The sequence below is a fragment of the Triturus cristatus genome, chromosome 2_2 (genome assembly GCF_964204655.1).
Source record: "Triturus cristatus chromosome 2_2, aTriCri1.1, whole genome shotgun sequence".
NCBI lineage: Eukaryota > Metazoa > Chordata > Amphibia > Caudata > Salamandridae > Triturus > Triturus cristatus.
This window is the reverse complement of record NC_140582.1, coordinates 534811830-534836551: the sequence shown is the minus strand read 5'-3', so window position 1 is coordinate 534836551 and position 24722 is coordinate 534811830. Positions and strand designations below refer to the sequence as shown.

Here is a 24722-nt window from a genome sequence, read left to right as displayed (position 1 = left end):
CTCCGGGCGCGCTGACAACAGGAAGGGGGCGGGGCAGTGATGGTTCACGGGAGCTGTAGTCTCCCCCAACAGCGGCCTGCGGTGTCGTGGAGGCGGCGGGGGAGACTCACAGCGTAGGTGCCCCGTCCAAAATGCAGCGTTGCAGCAATCCAGGAGCCCAGGTTGGTCGTGGCGCGGTGTCCGCTTGTGTGGAACACAATAGCACCCCTGTGTATCCAAAGTGGAAGATTACAGACAGTGGTACTGGGAAAATACCGGAGCGAGGAGTCCTCGGGCAGGCCTGGGGAGTCTCCAGAAAGTGCCGAATAAGTCAGAAAGGGGGAAAAAAGCAGCGTCTTTAAATGCTGTAGTATTGGCTTATGCCAAATTGACACATTTAGTTTACTTGTAAATTCCCAGTAAAGTGGCACTATATGTACCCAAGGCCTGTAAAATAAATGCTTCAAGTGGGCCTGCACTACGCATAGTGCCACCCACTTAAGAAACCCTTTAAATATCTCAGGCCTTCCATTGCAGTCTGTCTGTGCAGTTTTTATACTGCCATTTCGACCTGGCAAAATAAACCTTTTTCCAGGACCAAACCTTCAGTTTTAAAACATATAAGTCACTCCTAGGATAGGTCTTAAACAGCTCATAGGGCAGGGTGCAGTGTAATTCCTGGTAATGAAAAACTGTTATATTCATTTTTCACTATAACAAGGCCTACCTCTCTTATAGGATAACATTGGAGCTACTTTATTACATTCAATAAACTATCATTGGGAGCAAATAGACAGGTCGGGATTGGTGTCTAAAGAATTGTAATTAAAAGCCCTCTTTAATGGTAAAGTCAGATTTTTAGTTGCAATTCTGAAAATGCCATTTTTAGAAAGTTTGAAGAAAAGGAATACCCTGGCCACCAATTTCTGAGGCTGCTATTTATTTCAGCAGACTAAGGAACAATGCATTTAGTCACCGTACCCTGCTTAAACACTTTGCCTTATTTGAAACATTTTATGCAACCATTTAAATATTCAATGTGCCATTCAAAAGATACAATACTCATTTAACAGAAAAATTCAAAAATACAAATGAACAATACTAAAGGCAATGTAAAGTAAGGACAAAAATGTGTAAGATACATTCATATCATTGAAAACAATTACACCAGTATATATAATTCAAACATGAAGCTCTCTCAAAGTGCCCTGTACTTGGCTTCTATTTAGAGAGAAGCTACACATGGGGAAACAAAGTTTATGTGAGTCTCTGCTGGGATATATTTGTATTGACAAAACCCTCTCCAGAGTCCTTTTTAATTAGAGTCCCTCATAGGAATTTCACACACTCCAATATTTTGCATGTGCAGAGTCATATACTCAAGATATTTATAAGAAACAAGAGCGACCCATATGTCCTTGTGAACTGGGTATTTGTATGTATTCAAAGCTTTATTCGAGGAATATACTCATAAAAGCACAAACATACATTTAAAATACATCACATTAATTTTGTTTCCCTATTTATACATACTTTTAAAACAGTTGTGTGTACATAAACAATAAAAATCTTTGGTGTACATTTACACAGAAATCACTTGATACCCCAGTTATATTACATTAATAGAAATTGCCCTCCGTCTAATGGACCATGCCCACCCCAGATACTTTGCTGTTCCTAGAACAATAGGCATATCAGTGGCGGTGCAAATAATTCGTAGCGCCTCAACACCCCTGGATGTCCCTAGATTTCTACAAACAGGAGCTAACCAAACTCTTCTCGGGGTGGCATAAGCTTTACACAAGAATAGAAAGTGACCTATATTTTCCTCAGTTGCACCACAAACCGGGCAGCACGAGGTGGTTGAACTCCTCCACCTACCCATCAGTGATCTCAGAGGAAGGGCACCTAATCTTAACTGGAAGAAAAGCTTCCTATCCCCTGGGTTAGTAATACTGTCCCAGTATAGTTCCAATGCAGGACACAGTTTGATTTCTAAGAAACGCCCCGCCATTGTGTCTGATCTCGTTCTACTCCAGAGTCTGCCATCTATCCAATCCCAATATAAGCTTTTAATTATGTTTTTGTTTGGAAAGGGTTCCCCAGATGGATTATCCCATAGATTGGAGAGGCCGAGGTCACCTAAAGCAGTCCTAAGATTCTTTAACCAGACTATTTTATGAAAGGTGTCAGCTTTAATTATGGCAAGGAACCCCTCTGCATAATGCCGTATCTCTGGGGTAGTCCAGAGGCGTCTCCAATAGAGAATCGGGCGCAATCGCGCTCGGTCACTAACTGATCTTCTCCCTAAATCAAGACCAAGTGGGATTAGTGGTGTACTCTGAGGGAGACCCGTGATTCCCCTGAGGAACCTATTCTCCGATATTTGCAAGGGGAGAAGCCTCTCGAAACCCCACAGCTCAGCCCCATATAGGGCAGACCCAATAGCCTTGGCATCATATACTGCCAGGACTGGTTTTATAGGCTTTGATTTAGACTTTTTGTGTTCCACCCGAAGTGCCCCCGAAATCTGTTGATGCCTCAGGACCGCCTTTTGTATATGTTGGGACCATTTTAGATTGTTTGCTATCTGCACCCCAAGGTAGGTAAATACAGTAACCACCTCAAGCTCACAATTGTTCAGAAGTATTTTAGGCCGGGGTCTACGTTTTGGTGAGAAGGCCATCAGCTTGGTCTTACCCACATTAACTTCCAGGCCATGTTCCCCACAGAAAAGATCGAAGATGTTTAAAGCTTGCTGCAAGCCAGCCGGTGTTTTGGATAAAATCAGCGTATCGTCGGCGAACATCAGGATCGGAACCCTGAGGCCCGCCAATGAAGATGCATCGACACTGGCATCCAGCATCCGAGCCACAATTCCGTTAATAAATAGGGAAAAAAGCAGGGGGGCCATAGCACACCCCTGTCGTACTCCGCGTTCAATCGGAAAGTCGGCAGATGATTCACCATTCATACCCCACTGAACTTTGGCGAAGTTACACTCATGCAGCCTCATTATCAGGGTGAGTAACTCAGCCGGAAGGCCTATTTCGCTCAGAACTGCCCAGAGCTTTCTCCTTGGGACCAGGTTGAAGGCAGCCCGCAAGTCGACAAAGGCAACATACAGGCTGCCCTCGCCGAGCACCACCGTCCCCCACTGCAGCAGAGCAAAGCGAAACACCTGGTCGACTGTGCTTGTAGCCCGCCGAAAACCTGCCTGATAAGGGGACAGGGCGTTGTTCTCGTCTACCCAATCCATTAGTAGGTTTACCACCATTCTCCCTACCACTTTTTGGATAGTGGCAATCAAACTTATCGGCCTATAATTGGCCGGGTGGGACTGATCCCCTTTTTTATATATGGGTATAATGTTTGCTCCCTTCCATAGCTCTGGGACTGCCGTTCCCTTCGCAATAGCGTTTCCCAAAAGGAATACATACCTAACCCACCTCGCCTTATCGTTTATGAAAACATCAGAGGGTATCCCATCTAGACCCGGGGCCCTTCCCCCTTGGGCAGTGCATATTGCAACTTCAGTTTCTTTAGGGGAAAAGAAATTCCCAGTGGGGAATACAGCTGAAATTACTTCCACATCGTTAAACTCCGTAGTCTCAGCATATTGGGGTTTGAAATAATCCACCCAGGCACCCTCAGCGACATTATTGTTGGGTTTGTTTGGAGTTCCACCTCTACCCCACTTGACAATATTCCAGAATAACCTGGAATCCTTAGCCCCCGAGGCCTCCTTTAGTTCTGCCCAATACTTTTCGTCCCATGCTTTTTTTGCTAGCGATACACTAACCTTGTAGTGCTTCCTAGCCTCGCTAATCGCTGCCCTGTCCCTATTCCTGATTGCTCTTCCCAAGCTTAACCTGGCTTCCCTGCACTGATGATTAAACCACCTAGCTGGTTTGGGTGGTTGTTTCCTATTTATCTTGCGGGACCTCAAGAAATGCGTTTTTAAAAGGGAAAAGAGCTTGTTGTGTATGTCCGTTATTTCCCTAGAACCTGGGATTACGGGGTTTGCAGCCTCCATAGCAGCGATTGCAGCATCCACCTCGGAACTTATAAAGTCCATAGATTCTGCATTCGCCAATACACTCGGCCAGTTAAGTCTGCGCATGTCATTGGCCATGGTAGGCATTGGGCCGTCACTTGATTGAGGGTTCCCTGATATGGCCATCCACCAGTTATGGGTCACACAGAGGGGATTATGGTCACTTTCCAGTCTACCCTCGATTTTCATGTCGCATACCAACTGCCACAAATTGAGGCTGCAAAGGACATAGTCTATCCGACTTTGGTTATGACCATTGTACATGTACAGGCACCTTCCCTATCGCCCTTCGTCCTCCCATTTAGGGCTCTCAACCCATGTTCCAGGCAAAAAGCATTCAGTTGTAATATATCTTTCGTCCACCGCTTAACAGGAGCCAGATTTAAAGTCGGAACACCCCATTGCGTATCCTCCTCTTGCCCTAGGGGATCATCCGAACTATCCAATGGTTCGAAAGTCCTATTTAGGTCACCAGCTACTACAACTTTGTTACCCAGGGACTGCGATTCCAAAAAAGCGGACAAAGCCTCTAGAATGGGTGAACTCCCAGTGGTACTGCCCCTGGCGTAGATGTTGTATATATCTATCCCTCCCCACTTTTCTGAGGCTATTCTTAGCATTTGGATGTCCTTACAACTCAGATCCACCACTTTGATTGTTATTTGAAGACATTGCCTTACCCAGATTGTAAGGCCTCCCATCGGTCGACCCCTAGCACCTCTACTGGCCGGGATTGAAACATTTTAAGTAGCCAGGAAGAAATATAGGGTCGCAAGCCCATGTCTCCTGGAATAAACAAACTTCAAAGCCATTGACGAAATCCATCCAGTTTTGGGACATCAGCTTGCTACTCAACCCCGCGATGTTCCATGAAAAAAACTTCCCTAAACTGGGGCCGTCCATGGGTACTACTCCTACACAGGACATCCCAAAGTCGTTTGTTAAGATTCCGTCATACCCCTCCCTCTCTCGGATGGTATTCTCAGTGTTGTGATCAACCTCCTGGGTACCAACAGTGCTAAGTGTAATTAGTTCCTCATTTCCAGAGTCCCCAGAAATTGGAATACACTCCCCACATGTTTCCTCCAAAATCACAGTCTCCCAACCAGTTCTCATTTCATTTGATTCCACGTTTTTAGTCAAAACAGTTAACACAGGCTTCCCACATATATCCCAACGGGTCATACCTTCCCTACTGTTCGTGGAATAATCGGAATTTGGTCAATGAACCCACCCCGGATCTTTCATCACTTCAAAACGATTGTACGTTGGTCCATTATGAAAGTTACCCCGTTGTAAGGGTACAGTGAAAGGAACAAACCCTGGGGAGGGGAGATTGTTATAGCAACCTAATTCACTGGTCATACCAAATTGAACACCTGTTGGTCTTGGATAAAAGAATGTGAGATCAACAACACCAATTCCACCACTGCTTGTGCCCCAATTTTGCTTCGTAATCAGACGTGCCACCCTAGGATCTTGGAAATTAACAACTATACACTCCCCCCCCAAGTGCTTAGGAGTACAACCTATCCAGTCTGTCCTTCTCACTCCAATAATCAGCCCGTCCACTTCCCCGGGCAGTGGTTTATTTGCCTTTAACCAGTGCATTACCTTGTTTTTTAGCATCTGGAAGGATTCTCTTTGCCCGGCCAACAAAGGTGGTACATTAGTGAAGACAGCCACGAAAGGATAAGAACCTGGGGTGAGATTCATAGGAGGTATCCTACGAGGTGCCTTCATCGGGAGGGTGTTAGGCAGGCTAATGGCAGGAGCAGCAGGACGGGATGTTGGAATACTTGGTGGTGGTTGGGAACTATTCAATACAGTGTTATTAGTTTTGGAACTGTCTTTGTTACCCCTAACAGGAACGCCAAGACGGGGTGTTGAAATGCTTGGTGAGGGTTGGGAACCATTAGATACAGGATTGCCACTTTTGGAGCTATCTTTATTACCCATAGCCACAGTATCAGGCAGATTGTTTTTTTTAGTGGTATTACTACTTGGACGGTCCGACAAATCTAAATTAGTCATGGGGATTTGTCCCTTCGACTGAGGCCTACTTGCAATGCTGACTACGGGGGGAGGAGGCTCAGCGATGGACACACCATTTGCCTGGCCATTTGGTTTCAGAAGATTGATGCTATCCCCCGTCCTAGGGTGGGACTTGATTAGGGATTTGGTGGAAAAAAAGTTATCTAGAGTAGCCTGCTCGAAATGATCTAACCGATCAGCTAATTTTTTAACTCGTTCCTCAATAGGAGTCAGGAGAGACCTCATCAGCCTCTCCAACTCGAGGAGCAGGGGTGGAGCAGAGGATAAGGTCTCAGCCAATACCATCGATGAGGGGTCATTCATGTTAGATACGGGACTAGCCGGAACAACTCCGTCCTTGACAATCTTAACCCCACCAGAGCCAGCCCCAATAGGCTCGCAGGAAGGGCGCAGGCATATTCCAACCTTCCTTATTTTTTTCGGATGTTTGGGAAGATAGCACTTCTTCGGGGCAGCACTTCTTTTGTTACTTGGTTTAGTTTTGACCATGTGAGTTGACACACTCGGTTGGGCAGTGGTCACCTGCCCTGTAGGTAAGCAAGTTGGTATAGTGGACGAGGTAGAAGGCAAAATGGGCACGTCGTGACCCACAGACGAGCCAGCCAACAGCTCTAGTGAAGGGGGAAAAGCATAAGGCGTTTCCAGTACAGCTGGCAGGGTTAGGGATGACAGGGGAGGAACCAATGCCGGGAAACCCTGAGGTGGCCGTTTCTCCAAAGGAATTTTAAGGAGTTCAATAGATAACCTACGCTCGGCGCGCCTCTCCGCCAAAGCGATCTCTTTGTCAATATCTTGGGTTACCCGACTAAAGTATTTGTCTAGAGGACCCAAGATGGCTGACCCCACCTCGGCCTGAGTAGAGATCTGGGCAGTGGTATTTGAAGGAGAAGACATACTTTGCAGCCAACGAGCTTTAAAAAGAACAATACTATATAAGCAAACACCAGAGATCTCTAGATACAGGGAACGTACTGTAACAAGTAGTCAAAAGGCGCAATGTCAAAGAGCGGGCCCAGCCCAGCCTCCTTCAGCCCCTGACGGCCACAGACGGACCCGCCCTTGTCCCGGGCTTCTCCCGGGACGCTCCCGCGCGCTCCCGCGCAGCGGAAGTAAGCACCACTGTTATAGGTCAGACGTAACACGCAGGGGGCGGGGCTGACAGGGAGAGCGGGCCAGGTGTTCTCAATCGGCCAGGCAGGGACTCCTGGGAAACGGAGTCCCTGCAGAAACGCTCGCAGCCCTGCCCAAAAGCCCCAGCACAACACAGACTGCACAGCCTCTCCACAGATTCCCCAGCGGCAATTCCGGTGAAGCGGGACCCGCGAAGCGGGCCCGGCGAACAGTGGGCTCAGAGACAGTACAACAGCCCAAGGCCAAGAGTCCAGGAGCAAGGGTCCGTCAGACGCACTTTCTAATCAACATTGGATCCCGCAGGTAAGAGGCAGGCAGGCTCTTTAACACACTCTGTGCGCAGGGGGCGGGGCTGACAGGGAGAGCGGGCCAGGTGTTCTCAATCGGCCAGGCAGGGACTCCTGGGAAGCGGAGTCCCTGCAGAAACGCTCGCAGCCCTGCCCAAAAGCCCCAGCACAACACAGACTGCACAGCCTCTCCACAGATTCCCCAGCGGCAATTCCGGTGAAGCGGGACCCGCGAAGCGGGTCCGGCGAACAGTGGGCTCAGAGACAGTACAACAGCCCAAGGCCAAGAGTCCAGGAGCAAGGGTCCGTCAGACGCACTTTCTAATCAACATTGGATTTGTATTAAACAAGAAAAGGTCCACAAGGAACTTATTTGATTTAGTACATTTATCACTAGGGAGTAAAAGTTGTACTCACAACCGATTGAATCAAAAAATAAGAAGAAAGTATACCAAGGATTATTTCACTTTGCCAAAGGAAAATACAATAAATGCAACTACTTAGGTAGCCTGGAGGGCTTATTTACTTCAGCCGAAGTAAATGTAATTTATTCCATAAATCACAATAATATCACAAGCAATTTATATTTTTTCAGGCACAGGTGTAAAAAGTGAAAAGAGTGAAGAGTTAAACCCAGTGAAGTGATCATGGCCTACAAGGTGAACATAATATTTAGAAGGTCTTAAAAACAACAATGAGAGGCATATGACAATATGACGAATCTTTTTTGCTCTCCCTTGGTTGGTGTCGACTACGTTTCAACCCACTCTGGATATGGGGTCTCTTCAGGACAATTATCTGGGGACTATTGGTACTTTTGTATCTTCATAGACTTTACTTAATAAACAATTGACTATTTTGCAAATGTATTTAACAACTACTTGGGTTAGTTCTGCCCTCTTAGTCATCTAACAATGCAGCAGTTTTTACCCAACGTGCACTGCACCAACTCTATTTGGTTCATATGAAGCTCTCATGGCGTTTCTTCTGGTGAATCCACAGTTTTTTGTGCTAGGTACACAATGAAATGACATTTGAACTTAGGTTTGGCATATCTTACTTAGACATTTAATCCATGCATATAGACTTCATGTTTGTCAGATATAGGTTTCAGCATTAAAATACCCATTTTGAATTCATTATTTATTTAATTTTGTTTGTTAAAATACCTACATGAGGTGTCACTGGTTCTTTGCAGTGCTTTGTTATACATATTAGAGTACTGAGTACGTAAGTACATTTAAGGGACCTTCGTATTATCAGGTGAGAATTAACATGGCTTAAGATGCTGCTTTTATATCCCTATATTGGCTTGTGTTTTATTTTCTCAGAACTTACTTTCAATATTACAGAAGGTAACTAGTCACCTGTAATCAAGTACTCCAATTCACAATCCAGTGTCCCTAGAGCACACAGCTTTCCCGTCTTCTCTCACCAAATGCAAGATGTCCGGCACAGGGCTGTTTGCTGAGGGATCTGATGGCTTTCATTTTCTGACAGTGAAAATAGTCTATGGAGAAACAGCAAAACAAAATGCAAGGTTGAAACCTTGCCTTTGAATGTACTTTACTAATGCGTGAACCAGCTATTACGCAATGGTCAAATGCACACAACACTTTACTTATGTCTAGCAGCGGTTATTAACCTTTTGAGTTCTGCTGACCTCCACTGAATCACTACTGAGAGTAGCAGACGCGCACTAAACAATTTCTATGATTTGAACCTCAATGAAATACAAAAAAATACAGGAACAAGGATACATCAAACTTTATTTGATTCACAAATAAAATATATACAAACATCAATATTTTAGTTTCATTGGGAAGGCTGCAGGGTTTCAAAATGTGGTTTTATTTTCCAAAGTCAAAAAGATATGATAGATGCTAACAAATGAATGCTAGCAAATCAATTTGTGTTGTTTGCTTCTAATGCATGCATTCTGTTTTCTGTACTTGCACTGTTCCCTGGAATGCAGTTAAGCATAAAAAATTTAATTTTTAGCCTCCAATTTCAAATTCCTTCTTATTTAAAGTGTTTAGAATTATTAAGTTTTCAGTTTTTCTCTTTTATGTGTATATACTTTATTAATCTGCTAATATTATTGAATTTTCTAATCAGATATGGATCTCCAGTGGTCTATAGACCAGGGTAAGACCAGTGGCATAGAAAGTAAGTATGGAGAAGAAAGAATGTGTTACCATCCTGCCTTGTTTCTTCATAGGCAGCTCTGTGGAAACGAAAAGTAGATTTCTATGCCTAAATTATAACTAATTAGTGTTCCCAGCACATCAATGTAATGTCATGAAAAGAAGCTATCCAACCTCAGTGTTCTATAATGCATAATTAATGCTCTTCTCCTTCATTACTTTCTATGGTTAATGTTGCTCGCAAACTGTACAAATATTTGAACCGTTCTGCATAAGAATTACCACATTTAATCTCTGCTATTTCTTTAAGTGTGCAGCGTTTCATGTCTCACGTTCTAAAAGGAATAAAATGCCCTTACATAAATGTAACAAAAATATTGAAGGTAATCTAGGAGTTCCGTACCCTTTCTAAAGCAATTGTCCTTGGGTCTTGTACGTTATATGGTTATAGAACACATGGTTAAATTATATATATATAAAAAAAATATATATATATATATATATCCAAACAGACCCTGCTTCACGTAGAAGAGAGCACGCACACGAGGAATGTTTGAGTTTTCAGGCACTTTTTATTCCAAAAGGGCCTCCTCCGACCCAGTAACAAAGAGAGATGCGTTTCGGCTGGCCAGGCAGCCTTCCTCAATCTAATGAGCGCCATTTTTTAAAAAGCATTTATACATGTCAAACTTCATAGACAACATCTTGTGATTCCAATTAAAAAGATACACAGATTAAAAAAGGTTACCACATTGAAAATATACACGCAAGTAAAGTTGTGTGCATAGTATTAAGTGGTGGTAATGGTCACAAATGAAATTGAAATATGATGATTATACAAATCAAAATGCAAAGTGCCTAGTGCGAACAAATACACTCAGTATACTGCATAATACATCATCTGCCTATTACGATAACCATACAATGTGCACATAACTTTTGTGATATTAATGTGTCTTTAGCCATGAATTAGAACACCTGTTAAAACTATTGCATAAGGAATAGCGCACATGACTTTCATGTGACGCTTAGCAATCTTTTAGTGTGCTGCGTGGGTGTGCTGTATCGGGAAAAAGAGGGGGATTGTCACCCTCTACTTCGTGGATTGACATAGAGATCACTTAACTGGCATAGAGATCTCTCGAGGCGATAACTGATCGGAGCTCACTCATAATTTGAATGTGTAGCAGAACGACAACATGCTGGATAACATATCGGTAAACAATAAAGTTCAGCACCCCATTACTCTAGCATATGCCATGCTGTCAGAATATCGCACATAGTGTGAGTATTGGAGCTCTTCTATTACCCCGCAGTCAAAATGTCACCAATCACGGGACTACCAACAGGGCCGGACTGACTACCGGGCGTTTTGGAATGCTGCTGAGCTGGGGGCTGATTTCGTTGATGGGGACCTGCGTGTACTGAACGAAATTCGGTTTGCTTTAATTATTTCGAAGTACACGCAGGTCTCCATGAACTAAATCACCCCTCACTGCAGTGAAATCAGCCCCCTGCTCGGCAGAATTCCAAAATGCCCGGTAGTCAGTCCGGCCCTGACTACCAATCCCATAATCCCTCATTTTAATCATATATATCTATATATACATTCACTGAAAAAAAAGCAAAGGTTAAAATAATGTTGTCGTCAAGTGTAAAGTTCGGTAACATCGTAATGTTTTCAACTAAACAAAATCAATTGAAATTCACTAATTATAGTTGTAGTTATCTCAGGTAACTATAACTTGTGCCCTAAGGTAACTATAACTCGTGCCCCACCATGCACAGTTTTCTCATCAAGAATTTCATTGCAAATGTTGCAGTGATATTATCAATGATGTCATAGAAAATGTGATGAGTGATTTAATATGTGGGGTAAGTAGCAGTGCACGGCGACACAAGCCTATTGGTTTTGTCAAAGGTTCATTGCTTCATCAGAACATAAATAGTTAAATAAAGCATTTGTAGTCATAACAATATCTAACAGGTGGAAAGCTTTTTCTATTAAACTCACCAAGCCACATAATCCAGCCATAAGGATGTTTACAAAGGGTCCCTGCATGCCCAAGCTGAAGAGCAAAAGCTCAATTTTTGGAAATACTTAAAAAATAATTAACTTTTCTCTGGTGTCATGTTATATAGACACCTGGAAATATGGGGTTATTTTTTTACATTTTCTTCTGGGGAGATGCTGTACTCCCTACCCTTGGTAAGGTTAGATGAAAATATATTTAAATTACCCCATGAAGGGCATTATAGGGGCACTCCTTGCGGAGCAGTGAATAATAAATGGAAGGCCAGAACTGCTAATTTATTATTCTTTATTCTTTCTCTGAATATATTTTTGTATTGTATTTGTGGGTTTCCTCGTCCCACCCAGGACACCCACAGATTTTCCTCGGTGGGTGCCATAGGGGGAGCTCCTGGGCCCCAGTGCTCTCTGCTGACTCCCCTGGCCGGAGCCAGCCTTTTTTTGTTTTGTGGTGGGTGCCCCGGTTCTCACCTGGGGTAGTCACATGTCTTCAATTCATTGGAATCCATGAGGTCACAACAGCGCCCCTGCTCCACTACCCGGGCAAGAGCTGGACACTTTTTGTTTTGCAGTGGGTGCCCTCTTGCCCCCCCCGTGGAATCTTCAAGTCTTTATATCATGGGGGGATTACAGGGGAAGCCCCAGCACCCCAACGACCCCTTCTGGCTCGCCAGCCAGCACCCATGCTGGGTGCCTGTGGGAGCCAACAACAAGTATGTTCCCGCCCTGCACAACAGGAGCAAAAAATAAATTCTTGCCACTGCCATGCACAGTGTCGCCATCGACCGATGTCATTTCAGTTGTTGCTGGGTTATCAATGATGTCATAGAACATGTTGTGAGTGATGTAATATGTAAGGTAATTCGCAATGCATTGAGAGGGAGTTATAGTTACTTGAGATAACTATAATGGATGAATTTCAAAGATTTTGTTATTTTACAATGGTATGTTTCATACATGTACATCCAACTGGCGGTGACCAGAACGTTGTTATAGCTAGGACCATGTTGCCACAGGAAAAGCATTTTTTGACAAACCTTTACAGAATTTCCCCAAACAAGTGAGCGAATAAATCTAGTTGTGCATGGAAAGTTTAGGGGTGATCTGTCAAGCGGGGGCCAAGAAAAAGGGTGGGGGTAAAAAAAAGTGCCTGTCCCATGTTAATACCAATAGCAGCTTTGAACACAACTACATTGGCAGAAAGTTAGTTTTGGTGTACAGATAATGCTTTCATTAATTTGGTGTAAATTCGTTCATTAGTTTGTAAGATATTATCGAAAATCCAAATTTGTATAAAAAGGGTCGCGAAGCCTTAACGAATAATAACGAGCTCATGCAGAGATTGGCAGAGCTCTGATTGGCTGCCAATGTCAGGAAGCGTTGGCAGCCATTTTGGTAGTCAACTTCTGGTGAGTCCCCAAAAAAACCAACAAAAAAAGGTAAAAGGGGGCAGGGAAGGAAGACCCTGAGCCCCTAGCCGGAATGCTGGGGTCCTTTAGGCACCCCGCCAGGGAAAAAAAATATTTTTTGAAATGTTTTTGCTGTGAAATCATGAACAATCATTGAAAAAAGTGTCTCTGTGCTTGTTTGTAATTAGGAGGGGGTAATATGTGTACTGGTCATAAAACGAGAGTACATATCGCTACCTGTAATGCTGTGAGAATCTGTCTGTCTGTCTATGCCAAAACGTCCTAAACAGTGTCATATTAAAATCACTGTGGAAGCTCCGCTTTGGACAGCCGTTGATACTCCAGACACTTGTTCATGAATGTAAACACAAGGTAGCCCCTCTGTGCGCCTCTCCCTACAAAAGGCAGTGGAGCTTAACACACTAAGCTTTTTCAATCTGCTGAGACTCAGCCGAAGCCTTTCTGGAAAAACTTAGCCGCAGCCTTCCTGGAATAGGGCAGGTGCGCCAAGATCGGGACTATGGGGCAGATTTATGAGCCCCTTGCGCCACTTTTGCGTCACTTTTAACATGGGAAAAGTGACGCAAAAGTGGCGCAAGGGGCTCATAAATCTGCCCCTATGTGTGCTGGGGTGGGGGCTGAAAAGGGCCCGTCCGTCAGCTGAGCTCCGACTCTGGGGCAGGAGTTGTATGACTGCCTACAGAACCCCCATCATCCAAACAGCACAGTAAAAATGTACCTAGGGCCAGGAGATGACCACAACACGAGGGAATATTCTGTGCTAAAATGACCTGCCATCTAAAATATTACTGTGGGGCTATTGGTAGGGCTGTTAATTAGGCGATGAGTTTAAATGCAAATTGCAGGAAACAGAGGGTAGTTAAAAATTGAAAAACAGTATATTGCTGCATCGTGAAGAATTTGCCGCACAAATATCATCAAATCCACCCCAGTGCTGCCTGGAACCCTGCCATGGCCATGGAGGCTGTGAATTGTTACTGTGCGGCATTTCATTAAGGTACCACACTGGTTGTAGGGGGAAGAGAGGATGCCATGAAAGACTACACTGTATCGCTCTGTCTCCTTTACCAGATATCATTCTGTGGACAGGGCTCTGCAGAGGGTCGAGGACCGCTGGGGCGAGACTAGATTCAATGAAATAGCTGGAAGAATCAAACTTTTCACCGGAACCTGGGGTGATACCTATACGAGCAAGGGAAGCAATGCAGTCCCTGCTCTGTCTCATAACAATTGTAAGAAACATCAGAAAACATGTAACATCCACCCCATTTGGAAACAATAGAAGTTAAGCTGATGTCTGGCTGTCAGGGGGTATCAGGGAAAGGCACAAACACTGCTCACACCCACTTCCTCCCTCAACCTCACTCTTTCTTTTCCTCACTCAGCCTCACATCTTCCCTGCACCACAAACACCTCTCCCATTTTAATGGTGCATTCACAGCAAAGACAGCAGCTGTGTCCCAGTGCAACTGTAGGAGCCGCAAATGCTCTCCGATCCCCTTTCATGCCCAGAGATCATGCAACAGCACTACCAGATAATACAGAGCCCAGCAGCTTTGTGTCTCTGCATTAAAAGGCGATTAAAAAACAGAGGGGCAGATTTATAAGCCCTGTGCGTCACTTTTGTGCCGCCGTTGCGTCACTTTTGTGACGCAGCGGCGGCGCAAAGCCAGCGCCATGCTGCGGCAGATTTACAACGTGACGCATCTAGGGAAATGCGTCACGTTGTAAAGCTTGTGCCACATGTGGGCATACCTTCACAGGGGGGGCGTTCCGGCGCAGGATCGCCTCCGAAAAGTGGCTGAGTGAAATCTACAAGATTTCACTCAGTCACTTTTGAGCCCATGCTGCGTCAAAACCCTGCGCCTGCAGGCGTAAGGATTGACGCAGCATTGTGAAGATAGGTTCCCCCAAAGCATTGCTGGAGCTGCGTCGCGCTTGCGACGCAACTCCAGCAATGCGCCACTTTTACGGCACAGATGCGTCACGCATCTGTGCCGTTTTTGCCCCATGGTGCGCCGCATTGTAAATACGGCGCATCCATGGTGGCGGAGCTGTGGCGCACAATAACTGGCGCATCCCTGCTGATATGCAGGGATGTGCCAGTTATTATAAATCTGCCCCAGAAAGTGCTGTAAGAAAGAGCTGGCAAGTGCCTTCTCACATTGACTGCATGGGGCAGGCGACAAGCAAGCAATCACCCCAGCTTTTACTGTTTATAGTGCACGCAACACTGACTGAACACTCTACTGTGGCTTAGAAGAATTGGACGGGCCAGGGCAGCTCGGGCAGCTCGGGAAGCCAATGCGCCTCCTGCAGATACATGCAGGTGGCAGCTCACAGCACCACTTAAAAGGCTGGAGAAAGCTGGAGTTTAAGGTGTATGTAAAAAGTGTGTGGGTGGGTTTCAAAATGGGGTGTGTCCTGTGTAAATAAAGGTGTGGTTAAATATCTCAACTACATTTTTGTGAATCCTATAGTGTTCCACTTGACCGGCATTTTGCTGCAAGATTAAGTAAAACATGAAATATAAACAGGAACCAAATAGCTGAAATGGATTACCTTGACGTTTTTTCGACATTAATTGTTCTGAAATCAATCAGTGTTATTTGCCAGTAAAGTTAAGGGCGTGAATATAGGACCTGAAAGGGACCCATTGTAATGTCTGTTTTTAAATTCTAATGGGTCTGAAATATGGAGGGTCTCAATTCACTTAAAGCTCAGAGTAAAAAAAGTATTGGTAAGTAGCATACTAGACTTAAGCTCTGAGTGTGTCAGAGAGTGCTATATCAGAAGTAGCTGCAAGTGTGTGCTGGCTGTGGAGATTTGAGTGCTGGAAACGTGTTGCAAATTTTAATAATTGAGGGGAGACTCAGCCATTAGTGATAAAGATCCCTTCTCATCCATGCCCCTGCCTGCAGTGCTTTAAATGACCATGCACCCACTGAAAGATCTAATCAGAGACTCATGCACCCACTCACAGACCCAGCCAGAGACTCACGTATCCACTCATACACCTATTCAGAGACTCATGTGAACACTCACACACCTACTCAGAGACTTATGCACCCAGTCAGAGACCCACTCAGAGAGTCATGCACCCAGTCAAAGACCCATTTAGAGACCATGCACCCACTCCAAGACATAATCAAAAACCCATGTACCCGCTCAGAGACTCAGTGAGGCACCCACTCAGACATACACACAGCACTTTCACCAACTCATACAGTCACTCAAAACACCCATTCACAGACCTATACAGCCACTCACACACCAAGTCACAGACCCATACAGCCTCTCACACACCCACTCTAACAGAAAAAACAAAGTTTACAGAGACATTATAATTAGGAAACATAATTTGTTAAAAAAAAACCTGTAGAAATTCACTGAATAAACTAAAGGCTACAGGGATGTTATAGTTAGGAAATAGAAATGAAAAAAACCTTAGAAATTCATTGAAAAAAACAAAGGTTACAGGAACATTACACTTAGGGTCAGTCAAGTTCAGCAGTTATAGTTACCTGAGCTAACTATAACTTATGCCCCTGCAATGCATTACGTAGGACCTCACATATTACATCACTCATTATATGGTCAGTGACATCACTGATGACATCCTCCAGTGAGTGTAAGTGTTTTCCAAGAGTTTATGAGTGTGAAATATATTTTAACCTACTAAAAAGTTATATTAGTATACTAGGTACACTACTAATGAGTGATACTGCTTCTAACATATATTATGTGAGTGGCTGTGTGATTGTGTGTATCCTTGTGTAGGTGGGTGTCTGAGTGGCTGTATGGGTGTGTGAGTGGCGGGATGGGTGTATAAGTGGGTGTGTGAGTAGCTGTGTGGGTGAGGGAGTGGCTACTCATACCCTCACTTATTCCCCTGTATAGCCACTAACACATCCATTCACATACTCATGCAGATACTATCCCTTATACTGTCTCAACTAAACAGTCACAGAGATAAGCACATACCCATACAGTCTCTCTCATTTACTCAACCATACAGCCACTCACACACCAACTCACTCACCCCTACACTACTCATGCACTCACTCACTCACCCATACAGCCACTCACAAATTCACTCACTCAGTTATACAGTGCCTCAAATACCTACTCACTAATTCATACACCACTTACACATGTACTCACTCGCCCACACAGCCACTTACTGAGGTACTCACTCACCCATACAGCCGCTCACACAGTCACACAGCCACTAATACAGCCACTCACTGACCCATAAAGCCACTCACATAGCTACTCACTTACCTATACTAGCGCTCACATACCCACTCGCTCATCCATACACCACTCACATACCCACTCACTCACCCATACAGCCACTCAGACACTCAGCTACTCACCAATACAGCCACTCATACAGACACTCACTCATCCATACAGCCACTCACACATCCCCTTATACGCCCATACAGCTGCTCACCCCCCCACTTATACACCTATACAGCCACTCACATGCACACTACCACACCTATGCAGCCACTCAGACACCCATTCACACACAGATACACACAATCACTCACATAACAAGGCTTATTTACAAGCCCCTCGCACTTCCAGTGTGTCACATTTTATATGGGAAAAAGTGACACACCGGCGGCCCAAGGGGTTTGTAAATAGACCCCAATACATGTTAGAAGTAATAGCACTCATTAGTTGTACATATAATATATTAATTTAACTTTTGTGATGCCTTATTATATATGTGCAACACTCATAAACCTTTAGAAAACACTGACAATCACAGAATGATGTTATCAATGATGTCTTCAGTGATGTCATTTGAGATGCCATCAGTGATTTCACTGACCATGTCATGAGTGATGTAAAATATGAGATCATAAGCAGTGCATTGCGGGGTCGTAAGTTATAGTTTGCTATGGTAACCATAACAGCTGAATTTCATTGTTTTTGTACAAGTGAAATCTGAACCTATAACTATAACGTCCCTGTAACCTTTGTTTTTTTCTGTGAATTGCTAAGTTTTTTCAAATTCTATTTCCTAACTATAATGTCCCTGTAACCTTTGATTTTTTTAAGTGAATTGTATGGTTTTTGAGCCAGTAGTCGCATTTGCAGTGGTGGAGAAAGGGGGTGGGGCCTCCAACCAGCTCTCTAGAATCCGATTGTGTTGGACTTACTGGAGGTAACAGGAGGGCTTCTGGGCCCCCAAGAACCCTCAGCATTAAAGAGGACTTCATCCCCCAAACAGCAGTGCACCAGAGGCCACATTTGGAGTGATGGAGAAGGGGGCATGGCCTCAGAAGATCTCTCAACAATTCCACTGAGTGAGATTTACTGGAGGTCACAGGGGGGCTTGTTGACACCAAGGACGCTTATGAGCCAAGGGTACTTTATCCCCCAACCAGCAGTGCACCTGGAGGCACTTTCAGAGTGGTGGAGAAAGGGGGTGTGGCCTCCTAAGTTGTCTCAACAATCGTGCTCTGTGGGGCTTACTGGAGATAAGAAGAAGGCTTGTTGGCCCCCAAGGACCCTCATCATCCAAAGGGACTTCACCCCCAACCAGCAGTATGCCAGGAAACACATTGGCAGAGAGGTGGAGAAGGTGGTTGGGCCTCCGAACATCTCTCAGCAATCCCCCTGTGTGGGACTTATTGGAGGTAACAGAAAGGGTTCTTGGCCTCCCCAAGGACCCTCTGCAGCAAAGGGGACTTAATCCCCCAACCAGTTGTGCACCAGGAGGTGTTTTTGCAGAGTGATGGACAAAGGGGGAGGTGCCTCCGACCAGCTCCCAGCAATCTCAATTTGTGCCAATTACTGGAGGTTACACCGAAAAGAACGAGCACCGCAATGACCAGGAGAGAGGCGATTGATCTCACCAACTCTTACGTTGCATCTTCAGCTGTCAACTCCGGCCCCAAGATACAGGTCATCACTGGATTCAGAAGAGACCACATCCCATCTAGAACACGGAGGCCTCCAGCCTTCCTCACCAATATACCCATGACTCCCCTAACGAAGAAACTCCACAATAAGGAGACGACCAACTGCATGCTCATTAATTGCAGATTGGCTAGCAAACATGAAACAGAACAGGCCAAAACCATCCTCGCCCATGACATTGACATCACGTTCATCACAGAAACTTGGTTAAATGAGTCATCCCCCCTATCCATGGACATGCTTGTCCCCCTGGGATTATCAATCATCAATAAGGACAGAAAGAAACACCAAGGCGGGGGTATTGCAATCATCCACAAGAGCAACATCTCTGTAATGGAATCGGACTCTTTCAATTATAACACATTTGAATATCTAACCGCCACCATTAAGACGAACGACAACAAAACGCTCTACTGCCATCTCCTCTACCACCCTCCAGGCAACATCCCCTCATTCGGAGAACACTTGTAAGACCTGATAACACACTGCTCACTCTCAGACTTCAACAACATAATACTAGGGGACCTCAACCTTCATTGGAATGATGAAAATAATTCTCTGATCCAATCCTTAAATGAACTTCTACGCAACAACAATCTTATCCAACACTGCACTGAACAAACCCACAACAGGGGCGCAATCCTGGATGCCATTATAGCTCAAGAAGATACAGTCACTTTTGACCACATCCTTCCTGTTGACTGGTCAGACCACCACATTATCCTATTCCACATCAACCAAATGATCTATTGGCTACCCCGTACACAGAAATCCCACCAATGGGTAAGAAATCTAAGACAGATTCCGCTTGACGACATGGAAGAGAGGATAAGTTCACTCCTTCCCACCACCTCATGCGACCCTTCTACAACTGAACTCACCTCGCACTACAACACAACAATGACTTCCATTCTTGACAAAATAGCAAAATAGCTCCCTTGAACAAAAAAAGTCAGGAACACTTCATCGAGATCTTGGTTCAACACAGACCTAAACTCGGAAAGAAGACAACTAAGAGCATCAGAAAGTCTCTGGCGGAACAACCCGTCCTCAATCCACCTTGATCAACTTAAATCCCTTAAATCCGAAAGCAGGAAAAATAAAAAACACATCAAGAATGAAAAAACTTCCTTCTTCTGTGATGCACTCAACAATGCCAAAAACTGTCCCAAAGAACTCTTTAATCTCATTAGACAACAAACATCCAGACCCCCCCTCTTCATCTGTACAGGCTTCCAAAGACCTATGTGATAACTTTGCCAATTTCTTTAATGATAAAATCACCAAGATTGAGCTATCCCTGAATGACAACCGCCAGCCACCTAATGAAAGCAGGTCCCCTGTCAAACAAGATAACAACCCAACCAGGCACCCTCCTAACAACTGGAAATCCTCCAACCCCATCTCCGAAATTGAGATCATCAAAATGATTTCCAGTGCCAAACCCTCGTCACACTTCTCGGACCCCATCCCTGCACAACTGGCTAAGAAGCTAAAACTCACCGTAGCCCCGCTCTGGACCAAGATTATAAACAGCTTTCTGAGAACCGGGGTCATGACTCAATGCCTCAAAATCGGACAAGTCACGCCATTACTGAAAAAACAAGACTCTGACCCAAACGATCTCAATAACTTTAGGCCTATCTCTAATCTCCCATTCTTTAGCCAAAATCCTGGAAAGATGTGTTCTCCTGCAACTTACCCAACACATAGACAGTAACAACCTTCTAGCCCTTCATAAATTGGGCTTCAGAAAAGGTTGCAGCACTGAGTCAGCGATCCTGAATGTCATAGATGATCTCTACAAATCACTTTGAAAGGACCAATGCTGTCTACTCATACTCCTGGATCTATCGGCAGCCTCCGACACGGTGGACCAACATCTAGTAATCAATGTACTCCGGGAAAGGGTCGGAGCAGAAGAGATGGTCCTGCAATGGTTTACCTCCTTTTTGCAGAAATGCACCCAAATAATAAAAATTAAAAACTGCATGTCTGACCTGCTCCCCATAAGCAGGGATGTCCCCCAAGGATCAGTTCTCTCCCCATCACTATTCAAAATCTACATGGAGACCCTCATCACCATACTCAAAAAAGCCAACATCCCCTTCCACCTATATGCAGATGATACCCAGATCTACCTAGAAACTTCCTCCATTGGTGACATTCAGACACTAAACGCCACTCTAAGAGAAATCCAACACTGGCTATCCCTCAACCACCTGAAACTCAACCAAGACAAAACGGAAATCCTTCTCGTAGCCAACAAAGACCATACCCCCCAAATCACAGACTGGCTAAAAACCATTGATGCCCTCAAATGCAGTCTGACTCCGTCCGACTCCATAAAATCACTGGGAATCTCTCTGGATCCAAACTTAGATATGGCCAAACATATCAAGAACACCACAAAGAGCGCCTTCTTCAACCTAAAATTACTCAACAAAATAAAACCCTTCATCCCTCCCAATGACCTCAAACAGGCTACTCAATACCTGGTGTTGTCCTTATTGGATTACGGGAAAGCAACCCTCACAGGCGCAGAAAAATCCCACCTAGCTCCCCTCAAAACAACTCTAAATGCAGCAGCCAGGATGGTTACTGGAGTAAAGAAATGAAAACACATCTCTCCCGCTCTCAGAGAGTTAAAATGGCTCCCAATTGAAATGCGTGCCAACTTCAGAACTGCCTGTCTCACACTCAAAGCATTGCACACGGGTAAACCTGCCTACCTGGCCTCCAAACTCACAAAGGCCGGTCAGACAAGGAACCTCAAGAGCACTAACTCTCTACTTCTCATTCCTCCAAAAAGCCACAGACAAAAAACCTTATCACGCTCCTTCTCTGGAAATGTGACCAAAATCTGGAACTCCATCCCAGTCCACACCAGGACGAACCCCTCCTTTATAAAATTCAAATGCCAGCTCAAGGACCTCTTTCTCAACCAAAACTTTTCCGAATGGATAGCTGTCGCCTAATGTAGAATCTAGCCCACTGATGTACATAGTCTACTTCACCTACCTCTTGTCTTGCTCCTTTGTCCCCCCCACCTAAACTGGATTCGGCATGATTCAATGTGTTATTACTGTTATCTTCTTTGTATTTGATCGATTCATGTTAAATGTTGTAAAGCGCTCTGATACCTTCCGGTCTGACCAGCGCTATATAAAACTCTTAAATAAATACCAGAAGGGGCTCTTGGCCCCCAAGCCCCCTCAGCATCCAAGGGGACTTAACCCCCGAACCAGTAGTGCAAAAGGAGGTGAGGTTGCAGAGTGGTAGACTAAGTGGGCGGGCCTCCAAAGACCTCTCAGCGATCCCTCTGTGTGTGTCTTACACAGGAATAGGAAGGGTAATAGGAAGGGTTCCTGGCCCCCAACGACCCTCAGCAGCCAACTGGACTTCATCCCCTAACCACTAGTGCGCCAGGAGGCACATTTACAGAGCGATGGAGAAAGGGGGTGGGGCCTCTGATGACCTCTCAGCAAACCCGCTCTGTGAGACTTACTGGAGGTAACAGGAGAGGTAGTTGGCCCCCAAGGACCCTCATGCGCCAAGGGGACTTTATCCCCCGACTAGTAATGTGCCAAGAGGCTCGTTTGCAGAGTGGCTGAGAAAGTGGGCGGGGCCTTCGATGACGTCTAAGCAATCCCACTGTGGGGGACTTACTTGTGGCAAAAATAGTGGTTTTTGGCCCCCAACAAACCTCAACAGTCAAGAGAACTTCATTAGGGGTGACCAACAATATTATGCCCGCTCACGAATCTCCGCAGAGTGTGGTGGACTTTTTCAGCAACTCTGCAGAATTCCGCAGAGTAAACTAGCCAGGCACTGCCCAGGCCTAGTTACAGGGATATTATAGTTAGAAAATAGAATTTAATAAACCTTAAAAATTCACAGAAAAAAAACAAAGGTTACAGAGATTTTACAGATATGCTCAGATTTCACTTGTACAAAACCAGTGAAATTTAGCAGTTATAGTTACCTGAGCTAGCTATAACTTACGCCCCCGCAATGCACTGCTTATGAACTCACATATTACATCACTCATGACATGAACCGGCATTGCTCCCTCATATAGGCAGCTGCTAAATATGCAGCTCGCTCTTTCATCTGTTTCCCTGCCCACAGGGAAACAGATGAAATCTCTGCTCCCAGCAAGTGGTTGCAGTGGTTGCAGTTTGACAGCTCCCACATGCTAAGAGGGGAGTTAGCATTTGCTCTTGATTGGCGGGAGCTGCCACAGCTCCCACCAAGCAAAAGCAAACAGCTATCTCCCAAGGGTTAGCACCTCGGGAAACTGCATGAGCCAACCCTGTGGAGAGGTAGTCACCAGGACCATTATTGGCTCCTAGAGGGAGGGGTGTGTGGCCCCACCCTTCAGTTTCTAGGAGCCGGCCCAGGGAGGTGTTGGTCCCTGGGACCTTTTTTAGTCCTGGAGGGGGTCCATGTGGCCCCCTTCGCCTTTGCATTTGGCCATACCCCGGAGAGGTGGTGGTCCCCGGTGCCAAATATGGCCAAGGGAGGGGGGCCACATGGCCCCCTCCCTTCTTTTCAATATGTTTGTGCCTTGTGGAGATGGTGGTCCCCGGGGCCTTTGAAGGCCTAAGGAGGGGGGCCACAAGGTCCCGTCCTAATTATTAAATAAAGCCCCGGGGAGGTGGTGGTCCCTGGGCTCAAACTGGCCTTTGGGAGTGGAGGCAACATTGGCCCCCTCCCATTTGTTAGTAAAATTAATGCCCCCGGGACCTGGCCCACCCGCCTAAATTTGTGAATTTGTGAGATTTTGCGGCAAATTATTATTATTATTATTATTTTTAATGCTTTTTTTGCCTTGGTGGAGTCCCTGAGGGACTCCAGCACCAGGGCATGGGGGTCATGATATTCCTCCCCTGGCCCCTTTTTTTTTATTATTACTTTTTTGGGGACTTGGCTGAGGCTGAGTCTCAAATCGTTGTTAACACTTCCTGGTTCAAGTGCTGGCAGCCAATCAGATCTCTGCAGGAGATAAGGAGGATGTCCCTAGATATGCAAATTTGTTTTTCATTTAATAACTCTAAAACTACTGAATGGATTTACACAAAATAACAAAAAGGTCACTTTCTTGACCAACATCTAGCTTTCTGCCAAATTTAGTGTAATTCCATTCAGCGGTTCAGGCTGTAGTCGTGTCTAAAATTCCAATGGGAATTAACATGGGGGAGCAATATTTTTTGACCCCACTTTTTCTCAGCCCCCGCTTGACGGATCACCCTGAAACTTTCAATGCACAAAAAGACCCACCTGCACATTTTTTTGACAATTTTGTGAAGATTCAGAAACTGGTGCCAAAGATATTGGCAAGTCAGAAAACTCTTTTCCTATGGAAACTAGGTCCTAACAATAACTACCTACTGGCAACCGCCAGTAGGTAATATCAATATATATATGTGCGTGTGTGTGTGTGTGTGTATGTGTGTTGGTCCTTTTCCATTCCATAGCTTTGAGAAATTAAAGCTCAAACACTTTATATATTTCACGCCATGGAGGATCCGCTGAGCCGACAGATCTCAAGATGAAATCTGGTTGGCTGCCACCTCCATCAACAATGATGTGGGGGTAGCCATCTTAAGACATGGGACACTGTCCCTTGTCCTGGAAAAAAATAATTACAATTTAAATAAG

At 45.0% G+C, this 24722-nt stretch overlaps 1 long non-coding RNA gene across 4 annotated transcripts in view; it reads right to left on the bottom strand.

Moving 5' to 3' along the window:
- Window positions 1–24722, bottom strand: part of LOC146862465 (uncharacterized) — a 306932-nt gene that overhangs the window by 119656 nt on the left and 162554 nt on the right. For 3 of the 4 annotated variants that reach the window (XR_014978457.1, XR_014978458.1, XR_014978459.1), the window contains exon 3: window positions 8877–9019. The exons of the other annotated variant lie outside the window; for it this stretch is intronic. This is a non-coding gene — a long non-coding RNA (uncharacterized LOC146862465). The remainder of the gene's footprint in view (window positions 1–8876; window positions 9020–24722) is intronic. 4 annotated transcript variants of the gene reach the window in all.